Source organism: Echeneis naucrates, chromosome 21 (genome assembly GCF_900963305.1).
Source record: "Echeneis naucrates chromosome 21, fEcheNa1.1, whole genome shotgun sequence".
Classification (NCBI taxonomy): domain Eukaryota; kingdom Metazoa; phylum Chordata; class Actinopteri; order Carangiformes; family Echeneidae; genus Echeneis; species Echeneis naucrates.
The window spans coordinates 15,856,659-15,881,339 of record NC_042531.1 but is presented as its reverse complement, the minus strand read 5'-3'; positions in this window follow the sequence as shown (position 1 = coordinate 15,881,339).

Sequence of the window (24,681 nt, the reverse complement as noted above, 5' to 3'; positions counted from 1 at the left end):
ATGGACATTTTTCAAAGGTTCAACTATTCACTGAAGTTGTTAAGATCTCATCTCATCTCATCCAATAAACAGCGTATACTGTATACTTTTTTGGAGACATTGTGAGTCTTTTTTTTATATAGCTATGAAATGTCTAGTCTGCACAGATTTTAAGGTAATATGATTAGTGAAAAAAGGCTTTCACGGTCCATTTCCACTCACAAGGTTTCTTTGCTCTTTGCTTCTTGCCTTGTCTTTTATTGTAGTTTTTCGGTTTTGTTTTTTTGTTTTTCTAATACATGTTTGATAAGACTGCACACATGACATGATGGAGTTTAGATGGCACGTTAGAGAATTGATCTGGAGCCCAGCAAGCAATTATTAGTGTAGAACCATGGTGCATATCAATAAGGCCTGGCATTGAAGTAAAGATTTGTTCCTGCGGCTCATGGCTAATATTCTTCATTACGAAGCTGTTTTGATGTCAGTACCTGGGAGCTCAGTGGGGGTACGGTTTCCAGATCACTATCGTATTTGATTTTCTTTTCTGATTAGAGGAAACCAATTTCTGACCCTTCCCATAGGTATGGTAAAAACGTGCAACATGGTGGATTATTTTTCTTCCCTGTCACTTCACCTCCAAAAACCAGCAACTCCTTTCAGACTTTTTCTCTTTCCCTCCTTGTCTCTTACTGTTTTGGCAATTTTTTCTCTCCATGTCAGAGCTGAACAAATTCCCTGTGTCTTTAAAGGCATGACAGGCACAAAACCCATACTGAGGCAGGTATAATGGCAGGTGAGACTTCAACAAGGACATCTAAACAATAATGCTATTCAGTAGCCTTACTGAGATATTGCTAGCCAGTGCTGACAACGTGGAAAACGGAATTATTTCTTTGCTGAGTAGAGGCTTTAGTTTCAGGCTGATCACATGGAGCATACTGGATGCCTCCCTCTTCTCCCCCCTACCCCGCTGTTACAAGTCACATAATTACCTATTTAGATGTTGCTGAAGTGATGTGTGTGTGTGTGTGTGTGTGTGTGTGTGTGTGTGTGTTCCTGTGTGCACGCTGGCCTGCTGCCACAACTTGTGAAAAGAAGCACCATGAAGTGGATCTGTCTCTATGAGTTAAAAACACTGAATGGCTGTCATCCAAGACCAGAAAAGCACAGGACTCTTAACTATCACAGCCAGAGAAACAGACTCGCCCTCTGACATTGAATTTTTTTTATGTTGTGGTTGCTGCTTTTAAGAGTCAACACTCAGCAGCCCACAAATTTCATCAGTGTCTTGGTTAGTTACGGTGGATCTAATCAAATGCTGTCATATTTCTGCAGTTAATGGGCACTGTAGGGAGGCTGCTGAGGTGAAGGGCTTTTTTAAAGGTCAGCTGACTCACCACCAATCATGACCCCCCCTCAGCTCTACCTGCCCACACCTCTTACATCTCAATCAGGGATGGAAAGTGTGGCCATTCATTAGCTTGGTATCCAGCCACTGTACCTTTCATCTTACCCCTCAGGTATCCACTTCCACACAACTGCTGTCCTTTCCTTTCCCATCCATCCTTCCCCTCCTCAGTAGAAACACCCCCCCCCCCCCAACTCCACAAGATGTACAGTGAGTCAAGCTGCTGGGAAAGGGTTATTGCTCCCCTCCAGCTCACACAATCACACACACACACACCAACTTCTCTGCTACCTCCCTATGCTATCTTCCTCCTCCACGTTGGAACCATTGCACTCCACAAAGTCTCCTGGCTCTGACCTGCTCTCTGTTTTTCTCTCTACTGCCAATCAGTGGAGCATTTCTCACAAAGCTACTCCTGGCAGCTAAGAATGACAGTGAGCAGGATTGTGTGGGGGCATGCTTTGCTATGCCTGCACACGCACATGAGCAACAAAGCCATGCACTAAGCTGAGGGCGGCACCAAGGTCCCCCCTTGAGGCAGAGCTGAGATTGGGTTCATTATTCAGTAGGAGTGGGTTCCAGCTGTGAGAGGAGAAAGATTGCAAGCTGCTCCGTCTGTGTTGTGGCTCCTCCAACCCTTGCTGTCCACTGGGAACCACCATGAAATATTCCAAAGGAAAAAGTCTAAAACTGTCCGATAGAGACGGATAGACTTTTTGCTTTTTGCTTTAAATGAGCAGCTAATGGTGGAAGAGCTTTGTTTCCACAGCAAAGGTTTCATTTTTAACATAAGATCACACAAAAATATTTTTCATTTGTGCTTTTTAGATTGTAATTCTATAGTGTCATCACAATGAAGATACATGTGTATTTGTCCCTGATGTGAATATGATGCACACGAGGAGTCATTTAAACGGATTTTCTATGCATCTCTAGATGGCAGTAGAAAGTTAGATATCTCTAGATTGCCTACCACTAAAAAGATTTTGTCTTTGAATGTGCATGTGTCTGCTTGTTTGCTTTCCCTTGAGGTTGGTAGAGTGTGTTGGTATAATTTTAAAATTAGATTTAAACATAAAGTAATAATAGAAGGATTTTTTTTTTTTTTTTTTTTTTTTTCAAAATAGTCTTGGTGTTGTCCTGCTGTTCTCCGCTTACAGGACCAGGGATTTTCATTCACTCATGAATAAATACAGATTGCGGAAGCGTCTTCTTGGTTTTTTTTTTTTTTTTTCTGTCTTATTCACACAAAGGCAATTAACTTGAAATTGCTTTGTTGAAATTGTTCCTGAAGCAGCTTAGCACAAATGCAGGAAATGGCATCAGAGCAACTTTGTATTTATGCGAATTAAATGTATGATGTTCATCTCCACTGTGATGTGCATGAAATTACACTCAGGAGCAATCTTACAGGATAATATTTGTTCACATTTAACACTGGCTGTTGATGAACCTCTGAATGTAGGTAACAATTACCTAACTAACTAGTGGCAAAAAAAAATCCATATTTAGTAGATGAAAAAGAAAAACACACTATTGTTCTACCATTGCCACACCACTGCACACTGACAGAGAATGAGCTCTCTTAAATAAAATTGTGCAGTACAGCCTGTCGAAACACACAAATGAACTAGCTCTATCCTCGCATTTCCTTCACAGAAAGCAACAAAGGTGCAGTTTACACTTGGCTTTTCAAAAAATTCAAGTCATTTTCAGCATGATGAGAGTGCAGTGATTCATGTAGCAAATGGCCTGTCATCCCACTGCTTGATTAACAAGCAAAGAGACCCTGGGGAGCACCCGTGGATCCTCATCACTTTATAGTCCTGGCAGAGGACTACGCTCACCCTCTGCAACAACATGGAGCTAACCTCTGCTCGATGCCTTGTCTGTCTTGTGACTAATAACTGTCAGAAGGAACAAAACACATGTCAGACCTAATTTCCCAAACGATCTTTGCTCATTCCTTATTTTCAAAAAAGAGTTTGACCTCTGGAGTCAGATATGTGGAAACACAGTTAAGAACAATGCCGAGGCTATAAGTTGAGGCATAAACTGCAGCTGTGGCATTATTACCTGGATAATGAGGCTTCAACAATGGCAGGGTCAAACAGAGTCAATAGCCTCTGCTAATTTTGGAGAACGGCCACACCATCCCAAGCCAGAGTAGCGAAGCAAAGCCAAATGCAGTGCGATAAATGGCGTGGTGAGTGGCATTGATTGCTCACGTCAGTCATTGGGCGGAGCTCCAAAGGCTAGAAAACAGCCCACAGAGTGTCACTTCATTCTGATGTACAACCCAGAGTTCACATGGATTGTGTGCTCTGTAGCTCCATGTCAGTGCGTGCTCTTGACGGGCCCCATCCAGTCGTCCATGTCAGGACCTGTACTGCAAGTGAGTGACACGCAATGCATGAGCGGCCTATTAGGCTGCCCTGGCCTCTGCCATTCAGTCAGGCAACTGCCGCTAGCTCTTGATTCCTTCTGACACATCTGCACTGAAGCCAAAGTAGTTGGACCACACTGGGCATTACTCTTATTGACAGGTGCATGCCTCTTTTTTGCATAGCAACACTCAAATTTACCATAGGGCTGTTAAATTGAAGCCGATGTGATTGTGCAGACATGAGTGGGTTTTTCTAATTAAGTGTAAAGGTGAGAAAAAGGGCAGAACAAGCTCACCAGAGTCACAGTTTTCACAGCTGTAGTGTTAGTGCATTTGAATCATTCAGGACAATAAGTAGAGCACTTTGCAAATGTCTGAAAATGAATGTTGTATTTCAATCACAATGTAGTCAGTGTGATTGCAATGGAAAAATACTGTCTGCGCTCAGCATTCAAAAAAATAAAAAAAATAAAAAATGAAACCTCATGAAATTATTCATTTGTTTTTTTGAGAAGGGAAAACAGTACAATCCTGGCACCAAGGAATAGCAAATAGTCTGAAAAATGTCCTTGACAAGTTCCTCATTCTTTGTGACAACTCAATAATAAAACATGACAGATTGTTCTGCATGAAAGTTGGGCATGTTGCCATCTCATCTAGGATACATTTCTTTGTCACCTTAAACAATGTTTCACCTAATGAATTTATAACAGCGTTGCTGGACATTGCTGCTCATATTTGAGTGGCACTAACAGCTCAGTTCATCAGCGGAACGCAAATGTGTTGTGACATCATAAGCATTTAGCAGGCAAATTTACATAGCATAACTCTCAATGTCTTCCTCCCACTGGGTCCAGCGACAGATGTGAGCAGACTAGTTATCTCTAGTTTTCACCAATTGTGTTTAATGTTTTATCTGAAATTGGACTGCCTGTCATTGTTAAAAGCATTAAAAGAGATACAGCACATTGATGGGAGAAATATCGAACCTATGGGCTCCAAGAGCATTTCTAGAGGATTTTAAGCGTGTATTATTTGTAGCAGTGAACAGCTTTCGAAAGGCTGCAAATCGCCATTTACTTGCCACTCACCTTTGACATACCTCTCCAATCCAGGGGAGAGCAGAAGATTTCTCCTTGTTTACACTGCAATTGATTATTGTTGTAAACGCAACTGCCAATCACTTGTATAAGTGTGTATAAGCATATAAATGCAATTATGTAGATAGATAGATAGATAGATAGATGTATTTGCTCAGTTCTTATAGAACTTGAGATGTTCATTTGTCTATTTATGACTTTTCAGTTGTGACAGTGCAATGTGACAGCACATTCTTCAACTTGAGAGCGAAAACTGTATCAAGGTCATGAAGGGAAATTTATGTGAAAAACCTGACTTACATGGTGTACTTGAACCGGTTTTCTATCACTCTCTGTGTATTCTAACTACTTGGAAAACACTGTAGCCACTCTAGCCATAGCTAGATTTGTTACAGAAAAATAAATTGACTTACTCATCCAATAAAAACCAATGCCACTTCTGCATGTCACTTCATGACTTTTTGTCCAGACCACCAATATTTTATATTTTTGGGAGTATTATTTGTTTTGCTCACTCTCTTCTCAAATCCAGTTTTTCACAGTGTGCTGACCCACCTTGTGTTTCTGAAGGTTTACCACACGGCTCAGATGCAGCATCGTTAACAAACAATGGAAAACATCATTCTACAGATTCTTCTACATCGGTGAAAAAACCTGTGGACACCATTGTCAGTGACTTTGGCTGTAAAAGCAAGCCATGGTACATAGGCATTTTATCCACAGACTAGAATAACAATTCAACAATGGAGAGAGTCCCAGAGCTTTTTAGTTCATGGCCTTAGAAAGTTATAAAAGACAATAAAAAGTGAGTTCTATAGTAAAAAAAAAGACAATTTTGTAGGGGACCAAATATTGCATAATGCACATAATAAGTATATATTTTTATTTGCTCCAATCCCCCCAAAACCCAGATGGATAGATTGTATATATTGCATAACCACAGAGAGTTGCACTTAAATTTGGTTGTCCAACCTTTACAGTGACAAAAATTTTACAATAACTCACTTACGATGTACATGCTAACTCAGTAAAAGCACTAGATAAATCTACTGGCACAGTATTTCAATTGTGTCCAATTGTGCCAATTGCGTATAAACACTTAGTGTAGACAAAACCACACAACCTTTCGAGCCCTCACATCAGAGTTAAGTCTGACTAAAACATCTGTACCTCTGAAATAGTTGAGTTTCCCTCTTTGTATCATAATACATTGTGTTTTATAATGACTCCAGTCAGACATTTTGGCTTCAAATTGTTTTATATTACAAGACTTCACCTGCCAGAGCATTATGAAAAAATGTTTTGCACATACAGCATGAATGTCATAATTAGCATGTCAGCCTGTCATGTCAACAGCACTTCTTTATCATTTCTCATTAAAAGATGCATGAGAATCCAGACAAGAGCAGAAGATGCAGGCTGTAAATGTTAACCAAGGGAATCAGCGTCTGTTGAGTCAAAGGGCTTTCAAGTAAGTGTTCTCACTCCTTACTGTGTTACCTTCTGTCAACAAAAGAGGTCTACAAAGGCAGCGCCTTGGATGAATACTAACCCTAACCCTGTGTGTCAGGTAGATGTAAGGTATGAGGTATATTAACCCTAAATTCATTCATTGATGTATTTTTAAATAACTATTGACTTAAAGAGGTCATTAGATTGTGACATTTCTGCAGGGCAAACAGCTTGGTTTGAAAAAGTAAAAAATACAAAAAAGAGTATTACTTTTATTTTTAAAAATGTAACAATTGTATTAGTTTGCGCAGATCAATTAGAAAGCTGTAATCTATGAAATGTCCTGAATACATTTCCCAACACTGATATTCTTCATGGTGATAATAAAGCCTTGTCTTAATATAAACAGCACCTGAGATGAGTGAAGCTTCATACTTCTGTGTTGAATTATTGTCATCCAGTGTACAGTAAGCAGCTGTCCCTGCTGTTTGACATCTCTACCAAACATCATGGCATTAGAGCAGACTTCTGTGTGTGGTCCAGAGGGGGACAGTAAACAAGTCTTCTAGCTCTGTTGTGTCTAATATCATCATTTGCACCCTTTTCGCTAATTGGCCAGATTTACTGGCTGCAGCTTCTCCTGCAGGATGTTTCTGGAGCTCCTCGAAGACAATGGTGAAAGCTGGGATTACTCATTCCTCATCCTCTGACTTTTTCCTCCCAAACTCCCCCCCAACCTCAGACTGACACCCACCTTGCTGACTGAACAGCTAACCCTTCAGACGAGCTGCGCCACCTTGATGGCATTTAATCATTGAGAAAAGGCAGGAAACGTGCTCATTCTTTCTCCCACCCCGCCTTCCCTCAGTGCCTCTGCCTCGGACTCTCGTCTGCCTCCCGTGCGTCTGTTTCGCCGTGCGGAGCAGCGGTGTGCATGTGTCGGGGGAGCCGGGGGAGAGCTGCACTCTTCCGCTGGACGTCGCCGAATAACGGCTCTCGATACCCGGCTTGTGGTGGTGGCGGCGGCGGCGGCGGCGGCGGTGGTGGTGGTGGTGGAGGGGGAGACTGGACCCGGACCAGGAGCAGGAGCAGGAGCAGGAGAAGCCGGCTCTCCGAAAACATGTCCGAGTTTTTCCTACTCGCCTTTCTAGCCCTGTTCTCGGGATTATTTCCGTGCGCCGAGGCTTCGACAGTGTCGGACGAGGAGAAAGGTAAGCTGGAGCCGGGCCGTCGGGAATGCGCAGTCCGGTGAAACTTGGCACCGCGGGCCGTATTTAGTGCGGCTCTGCCGTGACGGGCGCCAAACGCTGTGCAGGTGCTGGGTTTTATTCATCAATCACAGAAAGACACATCACAAAATCACGCGAATTCCGTCGTCATTTTATTCGGGCCAGTCTGCGATGCCTTGGAAGCGCATCTTTATTTGAATTGAATTTTATTTCCCTTCATTTATTTATTTATTTCATGTCATTGTTCGGGATGTTCAAATGTTGCGGCTAATAAATCACAAGTTCCAGTGTCGCCCTCGCAGTAACTCGTTGAACTCGTCCTGTGCTTGGAGACGCAGCTCTTGCGCTTGTGCATTTTCAGGAACATTCTTCCAGGCTGGTGGTTCGCTGGCTCCGGCTCTGGCTCTGTCTGCAGGCGCGTAGCAGCGATATCTCACAGTGCAGCAGGTGAAAAACATCCCTGCTCCAAAGTGCGGTCAGTCCCCTCCACATCAGCTGCTTATCTCCCTCCCGGGCCGTCGCGGCTGGTGGAGAATCATTGTGACGCTTTGGCCTCCAGAGCTGTGCAGCCCAGTAGCGATGTCGGGGAACTGGCTTTCTGAGGAAGATACTGATTGTTGGATCTGTGAATCGGAGCTCTGTCACACAATCCTCCGTGTCCAGAGCTGAGTGCTGCCAGAGCGATCGCCCCAACATCAGCAGGCATCACGGTGGATGGGACGGACGTTGAGGGGGGAAAAACTTCACCTGTTCGTCTCCTTTGTGAGCAGAATAGAGTTCAAGCACAATTTCGGTTTTAGCCTTTCTATTCAACAGCTGCGTTCTTAGAGGGCTGCATATCCTATGTGAGCAGATTCAAGTTTTATAGTTTGTGGTCTAACGGTGGAAGAATGAGTGGGTAATTATAATGAAAAGTCATTTCTTTTCATTAAAATGAATTCTTCTTTTTCTCTAAATTCAACTTTTTGTTGGGCTCAACAGACATGCTGACGCATGTTATTGGCTACAGTGTAAGAACGGTAGCAGTCGCATGAAGTGTTGAAGAAAGAACAAAAAAAGCATGACCAATTGCTTTCATTAAACATCATGTATGTACATCAGTTGACTGCATGTCTGGATGTTGTAGCTCATCCACTTCATTCGCCCGCCTGACTGCCATACCTGCCCAGCTTGTGAGACCGTCCCGAATGTTGCCAAATGCTCTCCCAACATAGCGTGGAAAACAGGGGCTTAGAGTTCACACTAAGCCAGAACACTATTTACCTCTCTCTGTGCATGAAATGAAAAGATAAATTTGGTTTCTGAACTCTCCTGAAGATGCCACTGCTCTTAAAGGTTCAGGGACACCCAACTGAAAATTGAAGAATTATATTCCATCATATTGTCTCATCTGGGCCAGTAGAACAATTTTGAATTGTGATGATGTGCACGCACCTTTAAACGTACGTGAAGGTATGTGCCTCTTTGTCTGTGTGCCATTGCTTTCCTGCCACTCTGCCTCGGCACTAAGGATAAATGAAAGTTCTTGTAGCCGGGTGTAATTGGATGGTAATGATAATAGCATTTCTTATTTCTTCCAACACCAAAGCTGGTTGTTAGCCTAATTAGTTTGAAATTAATTTGCTTTGTGGTAGCAGCGTTGTTACGTTGCATGCCAAGTAGTGAGTCAGTGGTTTTCCCTGCATGATTCTGAAACATTTCCAGAGCTCATTCATAGAATGGCAGTGTCTCTTTGTGAAGCCTCCACTCTGTTCCTCTCCTTATCACTTGCGTCCATTTAACATTGAGCAGGCTGACCTGTCTGATCCAGCATGGCCACACACTGCTGATTCAACAAAACTACAAACTTGACAACTTTCAGAACATCCCATTGCTGCCTCTGTAGTCAAATGTTTTGTTTTGTTTTGTTTTGTTTTGTTTTTTTTGCTGGGGCAGTGACCTCAGTGTCAGATAAGCATCTCAGACAAACAACTCAAGGTTGTTTGAAATGTGCACCTCATTTAAAAGATGATAGTATAGTGGAAAGCAGAGATAGGTCAATGCACTGATGCGTTTCATTCTGCCTTTAAGAGCTAATTAAATGAGATAGTGAGATAGTGTTGCTGAAGTGTATGTGTTTTAGTGTGTGTATGTGTGAGTGCTTCAAAAGCCATCCCCAGAAATTTACATGAGGAAGTCCATTTATCTCTATGTGCAATAAGGGGATCAGTGCAAGGATTGATGTCTAAGGGTTTTCTAAACATACAAACTTTTGTCCCTTTACACTTACAAAGAGTCACTAAGTTTTGAAGATAATTTTCAAACATTGAGATTAGCAGACAGTGCCATAAATAAAGTGAAGCTCTTGGAAAATACCACACTGTGAATATTTTGCCGTTCAATAAAATAGAAGAATAATTGTTGGTCCAATCCTGTACGGTATGATAAAGAATTTGATTGTTATTTGTCCCATTGTTGTTGCTTGTTTGGAAGCCATTCAATGCTTTGTTGAGTAAGATTCATAAAGGATGCTCATTCATTTACATAACATCTAAGCAGATACTTTCACATGGTTTGTGATTTTCAGCATGTGGGAACAGTATCATAATGTTTTCTGTCGGATAAAGAGATATCTAAAAACAATTCAGCATAATTTTCAACATATTCCTCTTGCTTTATGGGAAATATAGGATCCAGCATAAAGAACTTTATTCATACAGTATACTTTGATGATACACAGCAGTAATCCCACACAACATAAGTAACTACTCCAACTACAATTACTAATGTTACTGCTAACAATAGTCATAAGTATTTCGTCCACTTAACTTTCATGGTTAAGTTGTTCTGATGCTGTTGAATCTCTATGTAATCACAGCCGGCCTGTTAGTGAAACAGCAAGGGGCTTCATGCTGCAGTTCAGGGATTTGGACATTAATAGTCTGTGATGTCTCATCAGTGACTGTCTGTAACTCTGCTTCCTTAGTGCTGCTGAGTTAAATAAATGTTCATTCTACTTAATGTCACTGTGTATCCTCACTCGTTTAATAGCTAGCTGGAAGGCAGGAAATTGGTCACTAAATTGCAGTTGGACGTGATAAATTGCAACCAAATGAAGCTTATGTAAATCACTTTTACGGCACAAAATCAAAAATTCACTCTGTCTTTGATTGTACATAGACTGAAACATTCACCCTAAAATGAGTTTGTGCTATACGAAGAACGCTGAAGATCAGGGTGTCGTTTTTACAGGAGAACTGCTGAGTGGTGGTTAACGATTGACCTTCAAAGGTTGGACTGAATTCTGTTTTCATAGCTGTTTTACGTCTTTTTCTGGAAAGCATTAACGCAAAATGAGCTCGGCAGCTGCAGGTCTTCCTCTGTTGCTCGATTTTCTGTCCGCATCCTGTTCTGACAGGGAAGCTAATGTGCCCACCTCAGCAAAAGGTGATCCTCAGGATAGAGGGTGGCCCACGCATACCAGGCTACTCTGTCTTTACCCAATGATGGAAGTAACCACATGTAAGGTCCAGCTAAAGCTGTTTCAGAGAGAGTAAATAAAGTCATTACTGAGGACTGGATGAAAGGGCAGGTGGCCTTAACAGAAGGTGATGCAGTCAGCACCGGACCTGGGAGTAAGCGGTGGAAAACCTGTGGAGTAGGCAGCGACTGGTGTTTTTACTGGCATCACTGTCACATAAACTGTACTTCAGGCATTTTTGTGTTTTTGTTGTTTTCTGTTTTCATTTTGCATGTTGCTTTACTTGCGTGTTCTGGCTTAAAAACCAGATGAGTCATGAGAACACCCTGCCAGGCTGTGTAGAAGGTCAGCTTTGTACTTGAGTAGATGAAGCTCATCTAACACCCCCCCCACGCACACACACACACACACACACATACACATTTACTCTCATAACATTTTATTCATCATTACAGGTTCCTGAGCTTTGGCTTAAGTATGTTTTCAGACAGCACTTTCGCAGGATTGCATTCAGTCTTTTACGAGCTATGAAAAGACATAAATAAGTTGACACATCTATCAGACCGATGTCAGTTAAGTGTTGCTGTTGTTGAGCTCTTTTATCTGTCTTATGGCAGAGATGAAGTGTGGCCTCAAACTACAGCAGGCAGGAGTTAACAAACCCCCACATGTCTCATTTTAGTCTGCAGCACGGTTGTGCCAAATCCTAAAGAACAAAGTTATTGAATTAAGACACTGGATTTTGATAGTGTCACCTTTAATATCACCTCTCACGGTCTTAATGGCCTGCAATTGAATCAACAATGGATTGGCTCAGGTTGTGAAAGCCATCAGCTGTAAATTGACTAGTGGCATTGATTACCAATTGAAGGAGGAGCAACGTTTTTGACCCACATGATCTATTTGTGTTGATGCTCTGGGAAGACTTAATTACGTGTGTGGCAGGGGGATTCATATTAGATTTTTTTCACAAATGTTGCATAGTTTAAAATGCGAATAATAAATCAATAACATTACTTAAAGAAGCCCCATTTGCTGTACTGGGCTCCGCAGTACACTGGATGGGGTGCTGGATTAAAAAAGTATTGATAAATTATTAATGGAATAAAGCACAACACTTTTATTGCCAAATATGCTAATGGAAATAGGGCTTATTAAGGCTGTGGTGGGATAAAGTACCACACTCTTAAATTAAGAAGGAGGTCATTATTGGGTGATGGATAAGACAGAATGCATCATAAAAAGAAATGTAAGGGTGATGTAATATGCTCTGTAAAAAGGAAAAATCATACGCTCATGCACTAATAAAAGAATTTGCTAACAGATCAAATAATAAAAGTTTTTTACTGTAGACTAGCTGGATGGTGGCAGTTGAAATTAGTATGTGGCTGAGTGTGAAAAAGGGGGGCCAGGTTTGAGTGAACATATTTCGGGAAGTGTCTCCATCTCGAGCTAAAAGCCAGGAAGGTGAATGGACGCAGCACGCTGAGGAGATGCTGTGTGCTCAGCATGTGCATCAGGACTGGATCCTGCAGATCACACTGTTGATCTTACATGGCTCCTCTAAACAGAATTAGACTGGCCCGCATGATCTGCAGCTGTAGCTTTGTTTGTATGTTTAATTTCCATTTCATTTGTATTTTTATTTTGAAGAGATGGTTACCATATGCAAAGTTATATATGTCTCAATAATTCACCTAAATTCGAAGACTGCAGTGATGTTGCCAAGTTTTCTCAGCATGGAAATAGGTAATGTAAAGGAAGCTGCAGCATTTTTGTCACAATCTTACACAATGACCCCAAAGTGTACGGGATAGTCTGTTTTATCACTGATGCCTGTTGTCTATCCATGCAAAAAGGGCAGAACTACTTTGATTGATTAGCTGAATGGTTGGCATGCTGCTATTAGCTGACCCTAAATCCTTTGTGTGTTTTTCTATTGTACTGTACTTAATTGTAGTTCCCAGAATGATAAAATAATATGGAAAATGTTGTGTTAGCATTATAAGCTGTCCAAGTTAGCATAATTGACTGCACTGGTAATTTAAAACGGATTTCAGGGGCTGTCATTGTGTGTGTGTGTGTGTGTGTGTGTATGTGTATGTGTTACTGCTGAAGAGGTAGCCGTCATTATTGTTGTTTTTTGGACAAGCTCATTTCCCAATGTTAAACTGCAAATGCAGAAATCCCCTGGTTAACATATGAGCTTCAGTGTGCTAAGCCAGTGGTCCAGTCCCAGAAGAAGCATGTTGATGAATAATACTTCCACGTTCTAATTCATCATTCTTGTAAGTAGAGAACATTTCCTGTTACTGTCCATACCAGACACACCAGGATTTAATTTAGGTGAATAGACTGAAGATGGATGCTCTGCTAGTCTCCCTGTCCTGCTTTGTGATTGAACGAGATAAGCTCAAAGAAACTTCACTGAAGGAAAAAAAAAAAAAAAATGTTTCCGAAAGGTTATTTGCAGAGTGGCGGCACACACCTGAAGTTAGGGGCTTTGGACTAAAGGCAGTTGCTCAGACAAACTGGATATTGCAGGCAGACAATGACCAATCAGCAGGTCAGAGGAGCTGGTGTCAAGCCCCGAGTGGCAACGGTGGTGCCAGAGGACCAGAGCGAGGGCCGCTGAAGCCTGGCTGGGGACTCTCTCTCCCAGCTGCCACCTGGCACAGACTGAGGGCTCAGGGCCCCATCATGCAGACTTGGCTCAGAAAACCAGAACAGGGGAGGGATTCATCCATCCCCCAACGAGCTTCATTCAGCAGACAAACCTGAGGCCAGTTGGTGATGCTGTGATGTGTCCTTAAAAGAGAAATTGGTGCACTGAGTAATTAAGAAATATTGAGTCATCGATGTATTGCATTTTATGTGGACCCCTGTAATAATCTACAATTTCCTTTATGGATTTAAACATAAAATGCTTAGGGAGTAATATCTAACCTCATAACTGGATGTCTTTGGCTGATTTGTTTTTCAGTCATCCTCCCAACTCATTGCCTTTAAAAGACCAAAAATATATTTCAGCTATTAAATAGATGAGTATACGAAATGAAATGATGTTTAGAAAAGATGTAGAGCAGATTCTTATGTAAGATATTTAAATGATCCACAAAACATTAAGCTCTTTTTTTTTTTTGTTTGTTTGTTTCTCAGCCCATCAGCCTTTTGCACAAGCAGTTTACACTGTGTGCCATACTCAGCGGCTACACACAGTCAAACACATACGCATAAACAAATCATAGTTTTTTAGAACAAACGTCTGCACCCTGTCTGTATTGTGGCTGCCTTCCCTGGCAGAACTCACTGGAGTCCAGTCCAGTTAGATGGAGGATAGAAAGGGAAATTATTGGCAGCATTTTTATTCCACTGTGCAAGCAACGAGTGTCTACATCAAATGTGCAGGGTATATATTGTCAACAGCTATGAATTTCAGGGGTGCACTTAGAACATCTAACCAGTTTTATTCTTTCAATATCAATTTAGAGGAGTCAGCCTAAGTGTATGTCAAAGCATGACTGTGTGCTAAAAAAGGTTTCTGGGCCTAGAATATTTGTGAGATTGCCACTAAGGATGAATAATTTAATGCACTTTGATGGCATAGTGCATGAAATGAAAATCAAAGATGAGACTGCACTGCTGCCCTGCTACCTACACCTGCAGCAACAATGCAATTCACTCTCAACAGCTGTGATACTGTTGGCCCATGAGGGTTGAGTTCAGTCATGTGGAAGCACTATTACCGAGTTACTTTGTGTTAAAATTAGATTGCCAAATACATCACCACCAGCTGTCATCAATCTGATTCAGTATGATTCCCTAACATACTTCCTAGCTGCTATTGATCTCTGGTCCCCACCACACTCCCCTTTCACATAGTGTTGGATTGGGAGTCCTATTAACCGTGTTCCCATCAATCACAGTACACCCATGTTTGTTTGTAGAAGTCTGATACAATTAGAGCGGTGCTCTCGAGCTCATGCTATGTGGTTTTCTTTCATTCCATTTCTGGCATCAGCTGATTTGAAATTCACGGAGCTGCTCCCTTCCTGCATTAGTGATGTGCTTCACTGCTGTGGAGCACAGACCAGAGATTAAGCACTTGGGCCTCAAACATGTTGGCTGTCACAGGTATCTCTCACTGCTTGCTGTCTGATAAGGGTCACTTATTCCTGAAGAAGGCTTTACCAAGAACAGAACTCCAGAGAAATTAAAGACCCAACTTGTATTTACTATGATTTGAAATGTTTCTCTAAGAAAGTACATTCTTTTGATTGCTGCTGTGGCCTTGCATGTTTTATCTACTGAAAATTAGTGCATATTTTTAACATTTTTCTATTTCAGGGTTGTTATGCCTGCTTTTGCAGGCTCCGCAGTTTCCCCTGTTTTACAATACCTGACTCTTTTCAGTTTAATTCCTAAAAATAACTCTTCCTTGAGACACAGAAGTCCACAGAGAGCTGCCAGCACACTACATTTCTGCACTGTAAAGCTCATTCCCTTTTGAGTGACATTACCACTTCCTGCCAAAAAGAGGCAACACAGGACAGGTAGTCTCTGGTTGTAAGCTTTTTCTAGTAATCTACTTATCATGAACAAAGAATAGCAGGAATTTTATATTATTTAGTTTATTTATTTATTAGGGTTGTTTTTCCTTTTTAAATACAACATGACAGCACATCGACTAACACGGATAAACCACAGAGATAGGAAATATGCTGTCAATAGATTCTAATTGGAGTCTGCTCATTTTGTCTTCCCCCTTTTCATAGTATTATGCGATCTTTTATTTAATAATTTATGATTTCACGAGGGCACCAGCATGGTGGCTGAATGATTAGTGCTGTTGGCTCACAACAAGAAGGTTGCAGGTTTGGTACCCGGCCTGAGGCCTTTCTGTGCTGAGTTTGCATGTTCTCCCCGTGCCTTTGTGGGTTTTCCTCCAGGTACTTCAACGTCCAATGACATCATGTTTGGGTTAACAGGTGAAACCGTAGGTCTGAGGGAGAGTAAGTGGTTGTTGGTCTCTGTCTGTCTCTGTGTGTTGACCCTGTGATGGACTGGTGACCTGTCCAGGGTGACCCCACCCTCACCCAGAGTGAGCTGGGATTGGCTCCAGCTCCCCCCACGACCCGGAAAAAATTATAAGTGGTAGAAGATGAATTAATTAATAAATAAATGATTTCAGACAGGTAAAAAGTTTCACTTTAAAAAAATAAAAAAAAAAGCTTGAGAGTCTGTTTATTATTTACTATTAATTCATCACTCTTCAGTGTTATGTTTCACATAACGTCCATGTATGAAAATCCGTTTAATATGTTTGATGTAAGGCAAGCAGATGTCATTAGGTGTAAATTGAACTTGAGGCAGTCATTTAATGATAAAAAACTACCGAGTGAAGATTGGAAAAGATTAGCGTACGACTAATACATCTGTTAATGTTGTCACAACATGACAGCTAAAAATTTCTGAGGTCATGACATGATGCAAATGCCCCTGATCTTTGAGAGTAATGTACTGTCGGATGTGAGAGAGTGTCTTGATGTCTTACAGATGTCTTACAGCTATTGTTTTGTGTCTATGTCTAATAACTAATGTGAAGAAACATCTAGTTTAATCATTTCTATCACAATCAATTTATGAGACCACTAACGATGCTCAGTTTTCCTTCTTTTAAACAGTCTTATTATTTGAAATGATGTGTTTGTGTGTGGAGTGACCGAAAATCATTTAAACTTTGACCCAATTTATGTGATCCAATAACTGCAGGCTGGTTTGTGTTGTGATAGGGCACATGCAAGGTTTATACACTAGATGACTAGATGACTATTGTCATTATTGTCTCATCATACGTACTCAGTTTAGTGTTGTTACTCTTTTAATGTGCACTCACATTTTGTCAATCTGGCTGTCTGTTCTCTCTCTCATGGTGTGCTCCTCTTCTCATCCTCCTTTAGCAGATAAAAAGCAGAGGCATAACTCTAGTTAAGCAATTTTTGCAGTTAGTAGGGCCAAATGAACAAAAGACAGCAGAGATTGGTGCTATTAAAGGTATTTTGGAGTAATACCAACATGGTCAAAAAGTGCAACACCCTCTTAGAAGTGTTTAATTAGAGTAAAGCAAAGCAAACCTCATGCTGAGGTGACATATATGTTCAAGTGCAGTAATTATGGGTGCTTCAAAACAACAGCTTCCATGAGGGTTGTTTGGTGGCATAAGTGTGATAACTGTTGAGATGGTGTTTTACCATGTTTGTTTGTCTCTGAAGTGGCAGTTGGAAATAGCCTGTTTTGATGTAAAAACAGAATTCACTCAAGAGCCTATCTGTTTAAAAAAGGTTCATGTTTGATGACCACTTTTTTGTTCTGAATGTTCAAGCTCTTGATGCCTAAGACAGTTTTTCATAATAAAGCCAAGGTGGATACGTCCCAGCAGAGACAACACATCTGCTCTGATCATTAGTGAATCAGTTCACCATCATTAATCAGGATATGTCAATTGAGGAAGTAAATCACTTTTTACAAGAAATTTAAGTGTTAAGCATTGCAAATAGACATGCAGACATGCTTTGGCTTTTGTAGCTGTTTCTTGTTTATTGGTTAGGGTTATGCTTACACATGTGAGTGCAATAAAATGTGCATTATAATGTTAACAGAGACATCTAAACAAAAAAAATAAAATAATTCTAAGTTAATCTAATATGAGCTAAGTATTAGTTAGAGAAGATGTAATTCACTCTGAACTCAGTCCGCACATAGCTGCGACAGAGTGGGTGTAAGACCTCATGTGAACTTGATGTGCCAGTCTAGATCACTGACATCTATATTCACAAGGCCCATAGAAACACATACAAAGTTCTGGGGAACAATTTTTATTCAGTTTGAAGCAATGTATTAGATAAACAACACTGAAACTGGGTAGCACTAAACAAGACAAAAGATTTAAATACCATTTCCAGTCTTCCGAATGCACAGATTGCATTATTACCAATCCAACTACTGTATACACTCCGAGCATATGCACGCCATGGTTATGTAAACCCTGTTGCCAAAGCAAATTACTAGAGCTTGTTCAATTACAGTGTTACAAATAAACACAAGGCATTTCATTCTCTGATCACAAAGGATAGACAAAGGCAGCATATCATCACGAGTATTTATTTTTTTTTATAGAAGACTGACAAGAATATATCACCATTCTAAATATAATTCATTATCTATAAATTAGAAGAACTCCAAAAATAAACAAATGTCTTTCCTCAGAGTCAAATATTTGGCTGCTTTTGGAGAGCAGTAAATTCAAAGCCATGTCAAATGATGAGGCTGACCAATAGATACAATGGTGATTGTTCTTCAGATGCTTCCCTCCTGTTATTAACCTCTGAGATTGTACAACAATGTGCATAAATGATGTGGGACATCATAATGACAGTAATTGCCGATGTGACTCTTCCCCTAATCTCTTACACAGAGATAGAAATTACCTGACAAGTGGTTCTATAACTGAGCGACCTCTCCTGAGATGCGGCTCACTACAGCAGCACATTAATTGTGTTGACAGCTGTGTCTTCATGTCGTGGGTCAAGTCTTTTCTGCAACGCTCTTTAAAGTGACAACAACACATGAAAAAATTTCCTCTAAAAATAAACAGTTGTGCAAAAAGAGGTGCTGTCATTATCAGTAGAGCAGGCATGACATGCCAGTTTTCATTTTTAGATACACTTCTATTGACCTCAGTCTTGTTCAGCTAACCAATATTTTCATGTCTGACTCAAATTTACCTCAATGCTCTGATTCATCATTCATAATAGTCGATCAAGACAAGGCATATCTGCTCTCTGAAGTCTTTGATGTAGTAGCTACAATTCTGAAATGAAGTCAGAGGAGACATTTCACGGCAGCCTGTGTTTTCTGAGTGCACCACTTTTTCGATTTGTCTGCCATCACACCAAGCTCCCTGACACAGTTATCAGAGGTCAGGCTGCAGCATCTGTCTACCCGAGACACTCCTCACACAGGACGTGGCGCTTATCTCTGCGGTTACAGAATCCCTGAGGAGGGACTGGGGTGATGTCTTTGCCAGAATTGAACTTGTCAGACATAATGTAGACCAGCACAATAGCTTAATAGATATTTAAAAATAGTAATGTAATTGCAGTGTCAAATAGGAGTATACTGATTCAATAAAGGAGTCAATATTGGTAGAAGCATTTCCTAAAATGTGGTGCCATTTCTTTAAATACCATTAAGGTCAACGTTTTTTCTCTAGGTGTACTAACATTACTCTATCTGTAGCTCAGCCTTTAGCTATCTTATACATGGGACATCGATTTAGAGAAAGAAAGATCGTTTGTCTTGGATCAGTGTATGTTTGAGCTAGGAGGAAAAAATGTGGGATCAGTGGATCCCTGTTGACAAAAACTGTAACAGTGGTAATATAAGAGTATTGCAGATCTTACCTCTTTGATAAGACTCTGGTTTCATTTTCAAAGATATGAAGCGGAACGGAATAAGACTGATGCTGCTTTCTCACTGATAAAAAAGAAAACATATTGCACAGGTCATCTTGAGTATGTGAGTTGGTTATGAATGTGTTGCCTCATAGTTTAGCCTTGTTGCTTGCACTGTGACATGAATTGAGTAATTCTATAGAGCAGTTTCAGAATATGCAATATGCAATCTGCCTCATGTGCAACAGCCAGCAGAGCTCCTAGCCCTCTCATCTAAATTGCTGCGAAGGCCTAAATTTGGATGCTCATTCAAAGCCTTTGAGTCTCAAGAGGCGATTTACATCTGCCCAGTATTTTGATGTGCCCAATTCCAGTCAAGTATCTGCCAGTGCAGTACTTATTTCACATTTGTTTTGTGGTTCATTCTGGTACATAGGATGTTTTTGCCATGTTCAGATATTTCATGATCAGTGGGATCAATTTAAAACTCTCGAGTTGCTAATGTAATACTTAATATGTGGAAATTCAAAACCTGAGTGATTCTGGTTCTGAGATTAAAATGATGTGATCCAAATCAAAAAGCATCCGCTTTAAGCAGTGTTTTCCAGCCAGTTTCTTTCAGATGAATGCTGGGACCTTTCTGTACCTTAAAATCTTTCATTTCCATAGCTGCCTCTGTGTAAAGGCCTGCTGCAGGCAGTGTTTCCCCGTGGAACACAAGCCCTTCATTATTAAAGCCCCCTTGCTGACCATCCTCCACACTTCTGACCTAATGACTTTCTGGAGAGTGGAGCTGCAGTTTAAAGCTTATCCCTGTTTTGTTTTCTGCTTGTGTTCTTGTGGAACAATAGCCAAAGTTCAACATCAGTTTTTTTTACACAAAATGATAGGAACAAAATGGGATTGCCCTCCAAGTGAAACATTGATGTGTCCTTACAAATGCACTATAAACTAAAGTTTACCAATACAAAAGGCCACAAGTGTCTTGTGCACAATCATCATTACGGATTCACCATGTATTTTAATGAAGACTTCTTCCTATCCTGGAAGTAAAACCAAAGGTTATGAATACATTTATTGGGATATTGATTGGGTCGAGCAAAATAATTGTACTGAAATAAACCACAAATAAATAAATCTTATACTCAGATTCTATAAATGTGAATTTTGTGGTATATTATTTTCTGCTTTGTTCAGTTCATGATTTTTGCCTCATAGTACAGTCATATATAAGGTAATGCTTAATACTTTTTTAATGAGCATAATTTGTGTATAAAAGCAAAAATCACATTTCGTGTAATATTTTGTTGTGTGTTCATACAATACATTAGCAGGTTGACAACAAATTGCTTTTCAAATATCAGCTGCTATTAGACCAGTTGTTTTGCACTATAAAGCTAGTTAATTGTTCACCTGGAGAAGGCCTTCCAACACTGCCCCTGAGCAAGTATACCCTGCAATAATCAATTCCTTAAGCAGTGTGCGTAATTCCACTAACTGTGTAATGAGACATGCCTGCATTGTATTTTCTTTGGTAACTGCACAAATTTAAACAGGAAGCAATAAAACAGAAACTGGAAGTGTTCTAATGTTTGTCCCATATTAATCAATATGTCAGATTTTTCTTGAGCTTTGTTTTGTGACTTCCCATCAAACATCAAGTCAGTCTTGTCTTGCCTCTACATTGAAACAAACAGCATTTGGAGCATGTATTTCTACTTGAAATGACTGGTAATATTTTGATATGAAACATGGTGTGATATAAAAAGAAAGATTGGATATCAGAAACAGTCAGAATCAAATACAGTTCAGGTTTTACCTTCAAACTGCATATAGCATTTAGTATTCAATTTTAACAAAAAATAACATCACTCTTGAGATCCATTTTCTGACTGAGCCTAAGTAAAGCAATTCCTGAGAAAAGATACAGACATCCAAAGACTTTGCAAACTTCTCAAACCAAAATCATGTAATTAAGCAACAAATCCTTATTCATGCAGTATGTAGCAATACCCATTGATATCTCAACTAAAATGAAAGTTCAGATGCCATAGGGAGGAAGAAACAAATATTCTGTATGTGAATATCTTCTGACTTTCTTTTGCAAACATTAGATTTTTTTCGTATTGTTTTGTGTAAGAAACCCCTTTTTTTACATGAAAAGCCAAAACATCTTCATTCCATAGCAATACTTGTTTCTTAACATGTTAAGACTTAACACTTTAAAATTAAGTGTGATATTTTCTTTAGTTTCTTTAGCACGTGTGTTTTGAAATGCATAGGTGTAATGTATGCATATATTGTTTGAATATAACAACAAATATGCATGTATACATACATATGTATGCACCTTTTTTCGTATATGTATGCATTTCAAAAGAAGTTAACATAAATAGACTGTTGACAGCCGAACAAAATGTCTCGAAAAGAGAGTGTGAAAGAGAATATGTCTGACACTGAATATAACAAATAGAAATGTACCTTTATTTGGACTGTTTTCATTAGGCATTAAGTTTACTAGATTTAAAATAGCAGCAGACAAAGTTCACATCAGTTACATTGAGGGAATAGAGAGTCTAGTGACAGGCACAGCTAAAAATGTATCAACCACAGTGACAAGACTGGCATGGCATCTTGCAAATAGCAAATATTTGCAAATCAAATCTGCTAAGCATTCTGAAGGGAGCCCTGGATTTTATTTTATTTTTTTAACTATTTAACCAAAGTTTGCTTTGAACCTGACTGAAGCCTGTCTTGTCTGCTTTACAGGTTAAATTTACACCGGCCCATCTGAAGTTGTTTGTTATAACATGCATCTATTAAGGCGAAGCAGTCAGCCAAAGACGGGCCCTGTGCCTCGGCGGTGACTGACTGAACGAGGCGGAACTTGATTGACATTTCTCTGATTGTACCTGTTAGGTTGGGACAGCAAACTCTTCTCTCATTCTTATTGGCTGATGTTGTCACTTGGCCCCGCCCACCTGAGCGGAAGTTTGACCTGCCTGTGTAATTAAAATCACCTGTAAAAAAAAATGTCTCGCTGCTAACGATGTGTGTCACACTTTATTCACTTAGTGTTTTTTATTTCATTTATACCAACTACGCTGTTTTTCTTTTTTCTTTGGAATAACTCCTGCTGAACGGTTGTCAAGCCGTGATCGGCAGACACGGAGCTACGTTAGCATTCCTTTGGAGGGGAGTTTAACTGATGTAAGTCCAGTATTCATCTTCAAGTCTTTACTTGGCTCCTTCCACCTCTGGTGAAGCTATACAGTACTTATTTTCAAATGTAATGACTTCCCAAAAGGCACCGCCGTTAGCTAGCCGACGCTAATTAATGTTCGTTGATGTTTTTATTTTTATTTTTTTAAGCCGTTAGCTTCAGCTAGTTATTAACTGTATTGCTTGATGCAGGGAAAGAAATCGGGCCTTCAGAATCGTGTTAGGGAAACAGCTGTAACTAAGCTATGAGACTGGTGGCTCTGAAGAGTCAATCCATTTGCTACAAAACCAACAATAGACTGAAAAGGCTTTGCAGAGTTGATATTTATCTCTTGGTTTGAATGTTTCAACTAAGTATGTTTCCTTGAAATAAATAAAACCAAGCAACAAATGAGTGTGTTGAGTAAAGAAATGCAGCCAGCTGTTCCCCACTGCTGACGATTCCACTCATTGATTGAAAAGCCCAGCACCACATGGTGCCCTGTCAATTTGAGCATTTGTGTGTGTGCCTTTAATATAGTTAAGAAGTACTGAAGTTGAAATCAAATTCTGTTTAACGTCACTTTTAGGACAGGGGTCAGCCCAGAGACTGGTAGATCTCATGGCTACCTTTCATGAAAATACCATTTGGCTTCAGCTTTATTTGCAGAAAGGATACTCTGCTGTAGTCTTTGCCCCGCTTCTTAATAAAAAGAGAGCAGTAGAGTGTACAAGGCATCTTTCCCCCTGGAACTACACCATTTCATATTTCATTTCAATAGCTTGATGTGTTTTGCTAGGGACCTTCATGTGGCATGTCTGACAGGCAATGATCATAGACAGCAGTCATTTCAGAAGAAAGCTTAAGTTTTGTTTTGTCATGATGCTCGTGTCATATCTGGATCTGGGGACATGCTTATGGTCCATGCTTTTAATGCCAGCTGTTTTACATAACCTGAGAAATTGAAACAGAATGTTTTATTTTTGTTTTCCAACAGCCGTGGTTGTTGAATTTGACCATCAACATTGAGATGCTAATATTTTGTTGTGGGTTGAACAGTTTGTGTTATGTGCATGCATTGGTGTGATCCCTCCATGGGCTTTGAACTGTGCTTGTGAAACCTCATAAGTGCATAAGCTCAGTAGTACACTTGCTGTATTGTATAATTTCCGTAGGATGTGCAGTCAACTGTTAATCTCACCAAATGACTCCGAGGACGAGGTGAGGTGCATTAGAACAGCTGGTATTGAACTGTAAAGGATGAAACTAGAGAGTGAGAAATCTCTTTGAAGACACTGTTGAATCATTGTGGACCATTTCAATAAGCCCAGAGCAGCAGGAGACTCTAGCGTCTCCATCCAACATGGTCAAATATCTGTGCCATATGTGCAGCAGTGATAACAACAAACATCATCATGCAAAACCCTGCTGCTGGCATGAACAGTCTGAACTTTTCACATTTCTTTGAATAGGCGATAGTGTTTTGCGCTTTCAATATGAGCAATACTTATCTACATTTCTATGAAAAGCACAAAACACCAGACCTGCTGAGAGGATCAAAAACTGAAATGCCAAACAATTGTGTATACATACACATTGTTGGGTTTTCTACACATTTTTTTTTTTCCATCCTTCAGATCAGGTCATTTATTGAAGGTGAAGGTCATTTGAGAGAATCACTGAGCTTCATGGCAAGAAATAACATCTGAATGATCCTCAGGCTGCAATATTGACAGATGACTCATATGACCATCTTCCTGGCTGACATAAGCCTCATTATTTTCAGTGAAAACTGACAGAAGTCAGAGATGGTGGTATTTAGCTCTTGGCAGTTTGCTGCTTCAGGAAAGTGAACTCAAACAGATGCCTTTTTTTTTTAAATAGAGGATGCTTTGTATATAAATGAAATCAGTACAAGGCGTAATAATAGGAGCAAAACTTGGTGGTTTCAGGCTTCCTAACCATAGTCCAAAGACCTGCTTTTTTAGATGAAATGGTGATTTGGTGAG